The sequence below is a fragment of the Erpetoichthys calabaricus genome, chromosome 4, assembly GCF_900747795.2.
Source record: "Erpetoichthys calabaricus chromosome 4, fErpCal1.3, whole genome shotgun sequence".
Classification (NCBI taxonomy): domain Eukaryota; kingdom Metazoa; phylum Chordata; class Cladistia; order Polypteriformes; family Polypteridae; genus Erpetoichthys; species Erpetoichthys calabaricus.
Window position 1 is genome coordinate 35,537,429 of NC_041397.2, and position 12,040 is coordinate 35,549,468.

The following is a 12,040-nucleotide window of genomic DNA, read 5'->3' on the forward strand; positions in this document are numbered from 1 at the left end:
GTGCAATCATTATAAAATTCATTACAAGAAGATATTCAGACTTAGCTATTTCTCTTGTTAAATATGTTTACATCATGACGTTTCTATTTTTTCACTCATTTAATGTTTATCAAAATTGTATTCATGGCAGGAACCAAAAGGGTATTACTTCATTGCAGGGACACTCTTGCACACTGGGTTATTTTATTATCACCAATTAAACTAGCAGACATGTTTTTGAAATTTGGGAAAAAACCTCAAGTACTCAGGGATAAACACTCACTGACATAAGGAGAAACTTTTATAGAAAGTATGACTGTATCCAGAATTTGAGCCCAGCAGCATTAACCATTGCACCATCAAATCAATTTAATTTAGGCAATTCTCATATAGAGATCTTTACTGAGTGCATGCAGGCTTGGTGTGCTAAAACAACTTACAAAAATAATAAATAACAGCAAAGTACCAGTATCTAAACATGCAAACATTTGTATATGATAACAGATTTCTCTGTATGGAACATTCTAGAAGTTTAGGGGGAGCCACTAATGGGGGGTGTAGGATGAGAACCAAGAACTCATAGAAACTAGATGTGCAATATTTCAAGAGGAGGTGAAAGAACAGGCCCTTTTGGTTACAACTGTCCAAGGGAAATATAAAAGGAGGAAAGCAGACAAATAGGGAAGGTCAACTGTCTTTATTGAACAGGTTGCTCAAACATTCCAGAAGGACCTCAAGCCACCGGGTAAAGAGAGGACCACACTCTATTTGACAGTGACTAAAATACACTACTGTGACTGGTTTTAGAAACATAATACAAGGTTCATAGACACACCTATCTCGTCAAATAAACATTAATACAGGAGTTCAAATTTATTTGGTTAAAATGTTACTATGGTCTCACTAACAGGTGCTGCAGTTAACAAAAAATATGGTAAACGTGACATCAAGATCACTTACAGATTAAATTGACTTTTTTTTCCTTCACAGTCAATGTTTGCTTGTTTGATTTCCTTTAAAATTAATTTAATTCAGTGTTTTGGTATTTTTCATTGTTGGCAGATGATGCCACCGTTTTCTTTATAACTTTTTGTTTCTTGGGACTCACTACAATGCTAATTGATGATATATCAGAATTCATATTACATAAAAAAGACATACCCTCTCAAAACAAAAAAAATAAAAGTGAACATTCTTATTTTGGATTTCTGGTATTGATGTACTGTTTTTGCATCCTTGATGATTTCTAGTTTTGCCAAATTCGCCTGATTGACAGACACATGCAGGTCTTACATTTCCAGTTAAAATATTTGCAGTCTTACTTCTGCCAACTATGAAATAAAATATATAAAACCACAATTGAAATTCAATTAAATTAATGGAAAGACAATTTACATGCCCAGATGCTAGCATAGTAAATGGAAACAAACCTATCAGTTAAATATAGCATTTGTAGAGAAAGTAAATATTTTTAAAATTGTAATTAAAGAATAACAATCTGTGGTGATAAAAAACTGTTTAAATAAAATACAGCTTTATATTGAACTACATAATGGCCAATGTAGGAGCCACATCCATTCTATTGGACTGTGTGAACAGATACTTTCATTGTAGATTCCTAGGGATCCACAGCCTACTTAGGAGCCAGTCCATTGTAGGACACACTCATATACCTGCAAACATAAGGCCACTTTAAAGTTACTAATCAACCTAACATTTATTTCTTTGGTATATGGAAAGAAAAACTGAAGTACCTTAAGAAAAACCCATGTAGATACAGGGACAGCTTGCAAACTTGACTCTCTGGGTGACTGCTCCAGAATTCAAATGCAAGTCTCTTTTTTGAGACATCAGTGCCCCATCAATGCACTGTCATGTCCCTTTTGGGTTAAGCCAGAAGAATCAAATTCAGTACTAATTCTTGAATAAAAATACATTTCCCTTATAACCATATGCAATGAAAGTAACCAAAACAAGTAAATTATCTTTGCTCTATTTCCCTATTGTGTTTCATCACTTTATAATAAATGGTGGTGCTAATTCTGTGTCTGGTAGGCAAGCAAGAGTTCAACATTACTTTACAAAAGCCTGCAAGTGAAAAAAATGTCAAGAATTATAAAACACAATAGAAGCTAATAAAACAGAATATCTTTTTAAAAAATCTGTTTTATAAGATTTTAAATATATGCCTTCTGTATGGAAATATCTTCAAAATAAGGAACTTGTATTCTTATTTTTTATTGATGTTGTAATGCTAGAATGAGTATCATTGCAATCAGTAAGCTAATTTACGAAGATGATACATTAGCAACTAAAGACATGTCACCTTATATCTACTTCTTTTGCTTCTATCCTGTTACAGTACTGTACATGCTTTACAGAGTTAAGTTACCTACAAAGGAATCACTTCATTGAAGAAGCTCTGGCTATGATACTGACAACAAAACCTAAATCAATTAACATGTTTAGTGTTTGATCTCAAAAACATTTCTATCTCTAGGTTCAAACTTAGAGGTCTGTAGAGGCTTCACTAAATTTCAGCGTACTGGCTGTCTAGGATAGATTTGGCACTGTCAGAAACACAACTATGTTACACCTCCTTTTTTACCCATACATTTAGCATGAAGAATGCTGACAAGTCTGAAGAAGAAAAAAATTATTGTAGTCTTTCAGCTGCCGAATATGGATCCATGTTGAATGAGGTATTGCTAAAAGACTCGAATATCAAATCCTACTTCCCAGTACAACAAAGGATGTGTGCTTGGGGAGCTGGTCTTACTTAAACTGCAAATAAAAATGCACATATCACTAGAGTTCTAGTTTTAATGTTATTGAAAAACTGAACATTTTTAGTTTTAATATGCTGCTGCAACAGTACATATACAGACAATATTTATGTATCTTTGTCCATGTCAATATTTTCTATATTTCTGCATATTTTATTTTATTTTTTCCATCCATCCATTTTCCAACCCGCTGAATCCGAACACAGGGTCACGGGGGTCTGCTGGAGCCAATCCCAGCCAACACAGGGCACAAGGCAGGAAACAATCCCGGGCAGGGTGCCAACCCACCGCAGTATTTTATTTTTTTTATCTATTTAAATTTATGTATGACCTCCTGCATAAATATGGTGGAATAGAAAAAGGGCAGCTGATGGTCGGGCACAGGACTGTTGGAGGCATAAAAAAAGAATGTTTTAGATTACTTTTTTAAAGGAAATGATTACTACAGTAATGTTCAGTTTAAATGTACCTTGTAATATGTGCATTTAATGTTTTTATTTGCTTGCTCTATACTGCCTTTAAAAATTTAAAAGGAAATAAAGGGATGGAGTACCATTAATAGGTAAGAAAATAAACAATGCCGTATGACAATTGTAAACCAATTGTGTCATTATAACATATTGGTAAATCTAGAAGTTTTTTTTCAGTGTTCAAAATCACTTCTCTTCAACTTCTAAGAATTAATGATGGTGATGTTCTCATATTACCAGAAGAAAACACATACACATAACACTGGTAGAATAAAAGGACTCATTGACAGAATAAATAGCTCCATAGCTATTAGGTTGCAATGGAACACTATGTAAAAGAATAGCCTGTATATCTTTGTGAAAGAAACAACTGGTACTTGTAAAAAACATTCAAGCTTGACCCTTTAGTTTCCTCAAGGGACAACGGTATTGTTCTTTTCCCCTAACAGATGTACACTTTAGCCTATAATTGTAACTGTAGTTTAAACCACTTAGATACACTGTTTAGTTTGTTTCTGCAAGGTGCCTTATGATGGTGTATTCTACGAATAGCACTATATAAAATAAACACTGATTGATAGCTCAATTCTCCATTCAATTCACAAGCCCAGTGAAGCAAAACACAATTTTCAAAATCAAACTTCCAATAAGTCTTAACACATAACCAATCAAAGATGACACTTGACCTCTGGCATTGTAAGTTTTAAGTTTTCTATGCAATTAACATAGGACACATCCCTAAAACCCCATAAATTTTCATTTAAATTGGCCAACGCCTTAAATAGTTATATATGAAGAACAACAGAGGTGCATAGACAGTCACTGCTTGAAATCCTTGTCAGTTCAGTGCAGGGTCCAAAGCATATTCTATATGGCTACATTAGTAGAAAGGGGTCACATTGGAATTTAAAGTGCACATTATCATCAGTGAACTGCTACTATTCTCTAGTGCTTTTAAAATATTTTTATCTAATTTCCTAAGACATTAGAGAAGATTATTTTTATAGATTACTTGAATGGTGCTAGTTTCCAAAGTATAAAAATTATTACACATTAACATATTTATGATAGTTTCATCATCATTAATTTATTGAATGGTAAATTTTTGTGCTCCTTTACAGATACACACTGTAATGTCATTAATTATTATTCTCACACATTAAGTTAAATATCATATGAATATGTTCATGTTTTCCATGTCTTGATGAGCAATGTGCAGATCTACCTGTCCACTTTAGCTCACTTATAATTGCAAATAATCCAAAAATGCAAGCCTACAGTGACTTTGTTAGCAAGTTAGTCAGCAGTGAAAAAAATCAGTGAGTGTATAACCCCTTTCCATTTCTCTCATGGAAAGGCTGGCAACAAACTTGGGGCCCTCAAGTTAGAAACAAATACTCAGCTTTGCTAAAGGAAAGCTTCTTATTTTCATTTGAACAAGTAAAACTGTTGACTTTCACTATAAAAAAGAGAATATCATAATTGAATATATACCATAGGCACTCTCTCTCAGCCTCGCTACCCGCTTCCCTAAACAATCCCAAAAAAGTCTTGAATTCCCTAGTAAGGAATAACTAAGGGTTCTGTCCTTCTTCATTTCTCTTCAATACATGGAAAATCCGGGAATTTCCTCCAGAGAAAATTAATCTATACCAAAAATTGTGAAAAATTAACTTTAACTCAAAATACAGCATAATGTTTAAAAACAAATACATTATTCTAAATTCGCAGCCTGTTAGGATGCAATCAGAATGATCAGCTTAGTCTTTTTCAAATGAAACAGCATATGGTAAAACAAAAAACTAATCCATAGCTGCAGTATCAACAGCAATGCCAGGTTCAAAAAATCAGCCAAAACTAGGGAAGGTTTTTCAGCTTCCCCAAGAAACTGATGACAAGGCTGCTCTCAGATTTCTCAAAAAGACTATTATCCGATCAAATGCAAGCAAATCACAGGTTTAGCACTTTTCAAGACTGGGGACATACTTCATATATTTCAATTTTATTAGGGATGCTTTTTGCACCACTGTGGATTTACTGCCTCACAGCTCCAGTGTCCTGGATTCAAATCCTAGCCCTGGCACTGCATATGTGGAATATGCATGTTCTCCACATATCTGTACTGATCTTCTACCAGGTACAGTGCCTTTTTCTTCCAGATCCCTAAAACATGCAGGTTTGGATACCTGTCAACTTGAAACTGGTCCAGGGTCCCTGTTTCAGAAACATGTATAGTTCTTGCAGTGATAATACTTATGGCTTATGCAGCAAACTGTCAAATATAGAGACGCAAAGATGAATGCCCACAGCTAATTAGGTGTTTGTATGGCATTTAGTTTTACTGTAAAAACACCTTCTGATTTATAAACATTAAAATCCTAGTGCAACTGTGCATATGATGTTTTTTTTCTGCTTTACTAGGTATGTAAACAATGGGTTCAGTTATTTGTTTCCATACTGTTCAGTCATTCATCTTTATCTGTGTTCCATCTTTTCCTGAACCAGTACATTTCAGGGTCACTGAGACCAGAGTCTGCCCAAGAAAAGCATAAGCCACTGTTCATATCACTGCATAGCACAGTCACACTAACACACAATTTAGAATTGCCATTTTACCAAACATTATCATTTTTGGGATGAAGGAGGAAAAAGAAGTACCCAAAAACTTATGCAGATAAGATATTCTATAGGAAGAATATACATATTAACAAAGACAGTAACCCTCTTAATTCAGGGTTGTCAGGAGCTGTAGTCTATTTTGACAGCATGAAAAAGAAGGCAAGAACTAGCCCTGAATGAGACACTACTACATGGCAGAGCATATACAAACATAGAAAAACAATTAAAATATTCAGTGTGATATTGAGAATTCAATCAACCCAACAGTATGTATGTGGATTGTGGGAGGAAATTAGGATGCCTGGAGGAAAAGCACATACAAAAACAACGAACATGCTAATGACATGCTTTGTGTTTGTAACAAAATGTTTGGCTTACAGGTTGGCTTTACAAAGGGAGCGGGAGAGAGAGAGACAGAGAGAGAGAGGGGTGGGGTGGGGGAAGAGAGACAAAGTGAGAAACCTTACATAATGCACATTGTGTCACAAAGTAATATACCGGCAGGCTATATTGTCAGGCTTCAGGCCTGGAGCAGTGCATCCCTGTAAAGGGCTTGACAACACTAACACCATGGAGCAGGAGTTCACAATTTTATCTTGGGGGCTAGAACTTGGGACTTAGGAAACACTACACACTTAGGATGCGTTGTGGACCTTCAGAAAAGAAACAATATCATCTCCAAGGTGGTACCATTGATGTATGGGTATAGAAACACCATGGTTTGGCAATGGATGTTGTGAAACGAAAGAAAAAGATGGCCTCCTCAACCAAGTAGGGACAAAAAAACAAATTTAAGACAGCCTAGTAGATTATTATTATTATTGAGTGTCTTTATATTAACTTCCTCCAAGAAACCCCCTGGGTATATTCTCTAAGCAAAATGTCTTCAGGGAAAGAACATATTCTTACTCAATGTTTGGTCTGAGGGTCAAGATTAACACTTGTGCACTTACAGTAATGTAGAGTATAATTTGTCCTACACTGCTGCATTCAGTTGGGTTTTTTGTCAGTTTCGGTATTATCACTGATTGAACTGCTTCTCGTGGGTACGATTTTACTGAGAAACTACAGATGTTGTTTAGTTATTGATCATTCAATCAGTTAAATACACACACTGTTCATATTTTTTCACAATGAAGTCCTGATTGAAAAATTCAGAAGAGGGCATCAGTATTTGGTTTGCCTGATGACTGGATTTGTGAATAGCAAAGGATCATCTATGAGCACCTAAACTTTAAATCTGCTGAAAAAAATAAGCTAACTACTGAAGAGTTGTAGGTATTTACTGACACACCCTTCAAGAACATAATACATTCTTGGGTGCACATAATCCAATTCAGAGAAACAGTAAGACACAGTTGACAGTAAGACAAAAGCCAGAGGGCCAGGTTAAGGAGTAACACTAAAGACAAATGTTAAAGAAGGGGTATAATAGAATTGCAATACACATACAACCCAGCCTCGACATACAAGTTTATGACCAAGCCACATAGTTGAGAAGTTAAGATCTACTTGTGAGTAATGCTGCAACTGTTGTACTTTTTGAAGATTTCTAAATAGTTAAAGGAATCAATAAACAAAATAAAATAAAACAATACAATTAAGAACCAGTTTTACAGTGGCCAAATGAGGCAGGAATCTTAAGATTACATACAAAGCATGTGATCTACTTCCCTTGACTACTGGTAAATTACCTGTTGTGCAAATAAAAACAAAGCTTTTGTGAATAACTGTGATGAATTTTGGGAAAAGCATGATTTTTTTTAAAAGAAAGATGATCTTCATTCCAACTGGATTCGAATCCTAGCTGGATTGTACTTAATCCCAAAACATAGTAATAGACTTCCCTGGATGACATATTACAGCACCGTCCAGGAAGCAGCCACATAATCTTAAACTGAGGAATGTGTTCTATTTCATCTGTTATTCTCTAGTACCTGCCACATAAAATCCAAACTGGCATAACACAGACAGATCTCTGTATGATTACTAAAATCTGGCTTAGTAAATCTCCCTTTAATTGAGGCAGCACTGAACGGTTTTACGTTCAATCATAAATCAAGAAATATTGGTAAAGAAAGTGGCCTTGAAATTATTTTATGTGAAAAACTGCATCTTGCTTCTAAAAATTTAGGAGATTTTATATGCTTTGAGATGATCATATTTTAAAACATAATCTAGCCGAATTATAGTTTTAACATATAGACCACCTAGACTACATTAATTTCTCATGATCAAACTTGGCAGGCTTTTGTCTTAATCTAGTTATACTGTAAATTATGATCGAGAAGTGTTGATGGATGATTTTTGATTTGAAGACCTTCATCTCTCCATCTTTCTTTGGCTAAGAGTATTGTATGAAACTTCCATGAGCTTTTGATTATCCTTTTAGCATAGCACCTGATAATTAATGAAGTACTATGTTTTCATTGGTAAATAGTTCACAGAGTGGACATAGGTGCTTTGAAGCTGTAACTATGCGTGTCAGATACCATATTAGAAAGAGTAATTACATTATCCATTGTTGTCTGGTTTGGTTTAGGAACAGTCCACACCAAAAGTAAATTATAGTGTGTTGTGTGGTCTGCTGAGAACATAATTGTCTATGCTCTTCCATTTGTTGCAGAACTGTAAGCATCTAGTGTCATAAACCATATCAAAAGGATTGCCACAGACTACCACTTGCTCCAAATCTTTCCTCTGGTAAATGCTTTACGTTCAACAATTGACACCTAAACAGTTTCTTTCTAAGAACCATAGCCCTCACAAACCAGTATTTTAGCCTTTATTCCTCACTTATCTGTGATCTTTCTTGCGTAAGACAAGCAGCATCATAAAGGACCACAGCCATCCAGCACGCCAGCTGTTCTCCTTGTTACCGTCCGGCAGACGATACAGGAGTCTGGCTGCTCGGACTACAAGACTTAAGAACAGCTTTTACCACCAGGCCATTCGACTCCTCAACAGCAACACCTGAACACTTACACACACTTACATTACATCTACATTGCACTACTCACACACAAACTGTACCTGCACACACTCTGAATACTGACTGGAACATGCATCTGCACTTTATGGAATATGCATCTGCACTTATAAAACATTATCTGTGCAATAACTGTCATTTGTACTTGCTGCTCATTCAACTCATATTGCTCTATAACTTCTTTTAAAACATACACATTTTATTTTATATGACTTGTCTATTTTTAACTTGTAATCTTTTTTTAAGCTTTATTGGATCTAGGCTGAGTGACTTGTTTTTCTCGTCATACACATTTCATTGTATGTTGACCCTGTGTTAACCTATATATGACAAATAAACCTAAACCTAAACCTAAGGTGTATGTGCATGTACAGTATATACAGTACTAGCAGTCCCCTGTGGCTTTGCCCACGTAGCAGTGAAACAGGACAAACTTTAAAAATCAATTAAAAAAAATGTAATCATTTGTATTGAAAAGAATTTATATTGATAGTTGTTCATATCTGAAGTAAAATGTTGGCCAGGTATCTCTGGCCAAGCAGAAGGTAGGTACACCCCAACGCCAAACGTTGCCACTGAATCTGATCATGTTCAGCTCTGATGGGAGAGCATCCCCCATACAGGGAGAAGAGTATGTGGCCATGATATCTCTGCCAATGAGCAGGTACCCTCTCAAACACACGTAGCTGTGATCTCTCTTTCAAAAACGTCAAACGTTACTCTTTAACAATCTCTAAATGATAATGTCTGCTGAACAAACAAGAATCGATAGCTAAGCGGAGGCAAGGTACACTCCAACACAAGGCAAGGTATGCTCCAACACGTGGCGAGAAGTTGAGGAACTCGAACGGAGGTTGGCATGTGAGTGAGGATGGCCCCGCCTGTCTCCCTACTCCTGAGGTTCTGCCTCCCACTCCTCTCGGCCCACAGCCTGTCTCTCAGATTCATGCTAATAAATCGATGCTGCAACCAAACTAAACTGCTCAAAAAAATTAAAGGAACACTTTCAAAACACATCAGATTTCAATGGGAAAAAAATCATGCTGGATATCTCTACTGATATGGACTGGGTAATGTTTTAGGAATGAAAAAATGCCACATCGTTTCATAGAAATGAAAATTATCAACCTACAGAGAGCTGAATTCAGACTCCCTGAAAATCAAAGTGAAAAAATGATGCAGCCAGCTAGTCCATTTTGCCAAAATTTCATTGCAGCAACTCCAAATCGTACTCAGTAGTTTGTATGGCCCCCACATGCTTGTTTGCATGTTCCTAATGAGATGACGGATGGTGTCCTGGGGGATCTACTCCCAGATCTGGACCAGGGCATCACTGAGTTCCTGGACAGTCTGAGGTGCAACCTGGCAGCGTCAGATGGACCGAAACATAATATCCCACAGATGTTCTATTATATTTAGGTCAGGCAAGCGTGGGGGCCAGTCAATGGTATCAATTCCTTTATCCTCTAGGAACTGCCTGCATACTCAGGCCACATTAAGCCAGTTATTGTCGTGCACCAGGAGGAATCCAAGATCCACCAGCATAGGGTCTGACAATGGATCCAAGGTTTTCATCCTGATACCTAATGGCAGTCAAGGTGCCGTTGTGTAGCCTGTAGAGGTCTGTGCGTTCCTCCATGGATATGCCTCCCCAGACCATCACTGACCCACCATCAAACCTGTCATGCTGAACGATGTTACAGGCAGCATAACTTTCTCCACGGCTTCTCCAGACCCTTTAATGTCTGTCACATGTGCTCAGTATGAACCTACTCTCAAATGTGAAAAGCACAGGGCACCAATGGTAGACCTGCCAATTCTGGTATTCTATGGCAAATGCCAATCGAGCTCCACGGTACCGGGCAGTGAGCACAGGGCCCATTAGAGGATGTCTGGCCCTCAGGCCACCCTCATGAAGTCTGTTTCTGATTGTTTGGTCAGAGACATTCACATCAGTGGCCTGCTGGAGGTCATTTTGTATGGCACTGGCATTGTTCATCCTGTTCCTACTTGCCCAAAGGAAAACAGATACCGGTCCTGCTGATGGGTTAAGGACCTTCTACGGCCCTGTCCAACTCTCCTAGAGTAACTGCCTGTCTCCTGAAATCTCCTCCATGCCCTTGAGATTGTGCTGGGAGACACAGCAAACCTTCTGTCAATGGCACGTACTGATGTGCCATCCTGGAGATGTTGGACTACCTGTGCAACCTCTGTAGGGTCCAGATATCGCCTCATACTACCAGTAGTGACACTGACCATAGCCAAATACAAAACTAGTGAAAAAACAGTCAGAAAAAATAAGGAGGGAAAAATGTCAGTGGCCTCCACCCATTAAACCATTCATTCCTGTTTTGGGGGTCATCTCATTGTTGCCCCTCTAGTGCACCTGTTGTTAATTTCATTAACACCAAAGCAGCTGAAACTGATTAACAACCCCCTCTGCTACTTAACTGACTACATCAATATCCCAGAACCTACAATGACTTGATGCAATACTCTGATTAAAAAGTGTTCCTTTGATTTTTTTGAGCGGTGTATAATACTTGGCGCGAAGAGAGAAGTCGCAAAATCAATCGGAATGTTCAAGCAAATTACTGAAAAAACCTGATCTAAATCCTTTAAGTAGTTCTCTCGTGAAGAGCGGACATAATACAGATAGACAGACAGACACTGGATTTTATATAGAGAGAGATATGTACATGTAGTGAGTGCATGTCCATAAACACTGTGGCCACACATGCCTTCACTTGAACATCTCCTTTAGAATTGTAGTATTCTCCAACTGTTTAGAATGTAAGTTGTTTAACTTTTGCATGTGACTTTGTGTTATGTTATAAGCAGCTACAAAACGACCAAGTTGAAATCCTGAATATTAGGTACTGTACTGGCGAATAAAAGTGATTCTGATTCTTATCCTACACACTCTTAACAGTGGCCAATTTTAAAGTCCCACAACACACATCTTTCAGATGTTTTCAGAGTGAATAAACCTGAAAACACACAAAGTGAGAACAATAATAATTCTTTACATGTATATAGCGCTTTTCTCACTACTCAAAGCGCTCTCCACACAGGGAGAACGCCCATACTCACCCAAAAAAAAGGTTTAACATCAACCACTGCGCCACTGTGCCTAACAATTAAATGCAATGCCATCCAGTGCACGACGGGGGTATTAGGTATTTTTTGTAGGTATT

General features: G+C 37.2%; 1 protein-coding gene across 1 annotated transcript in view; it reads right to left on the reverse strand.

Annotated features, from left to right (window-relative positions):
* wdr95 (WD40 repeat domain 95) overlaps positions 1–12,040 on the reverse strand; it is a 121,066-nt gene that overhangs the window by 108,144 nt on the left and 882 nt on the right. The gene's annotated exons all lie outside the window — the stretch shown is intronic.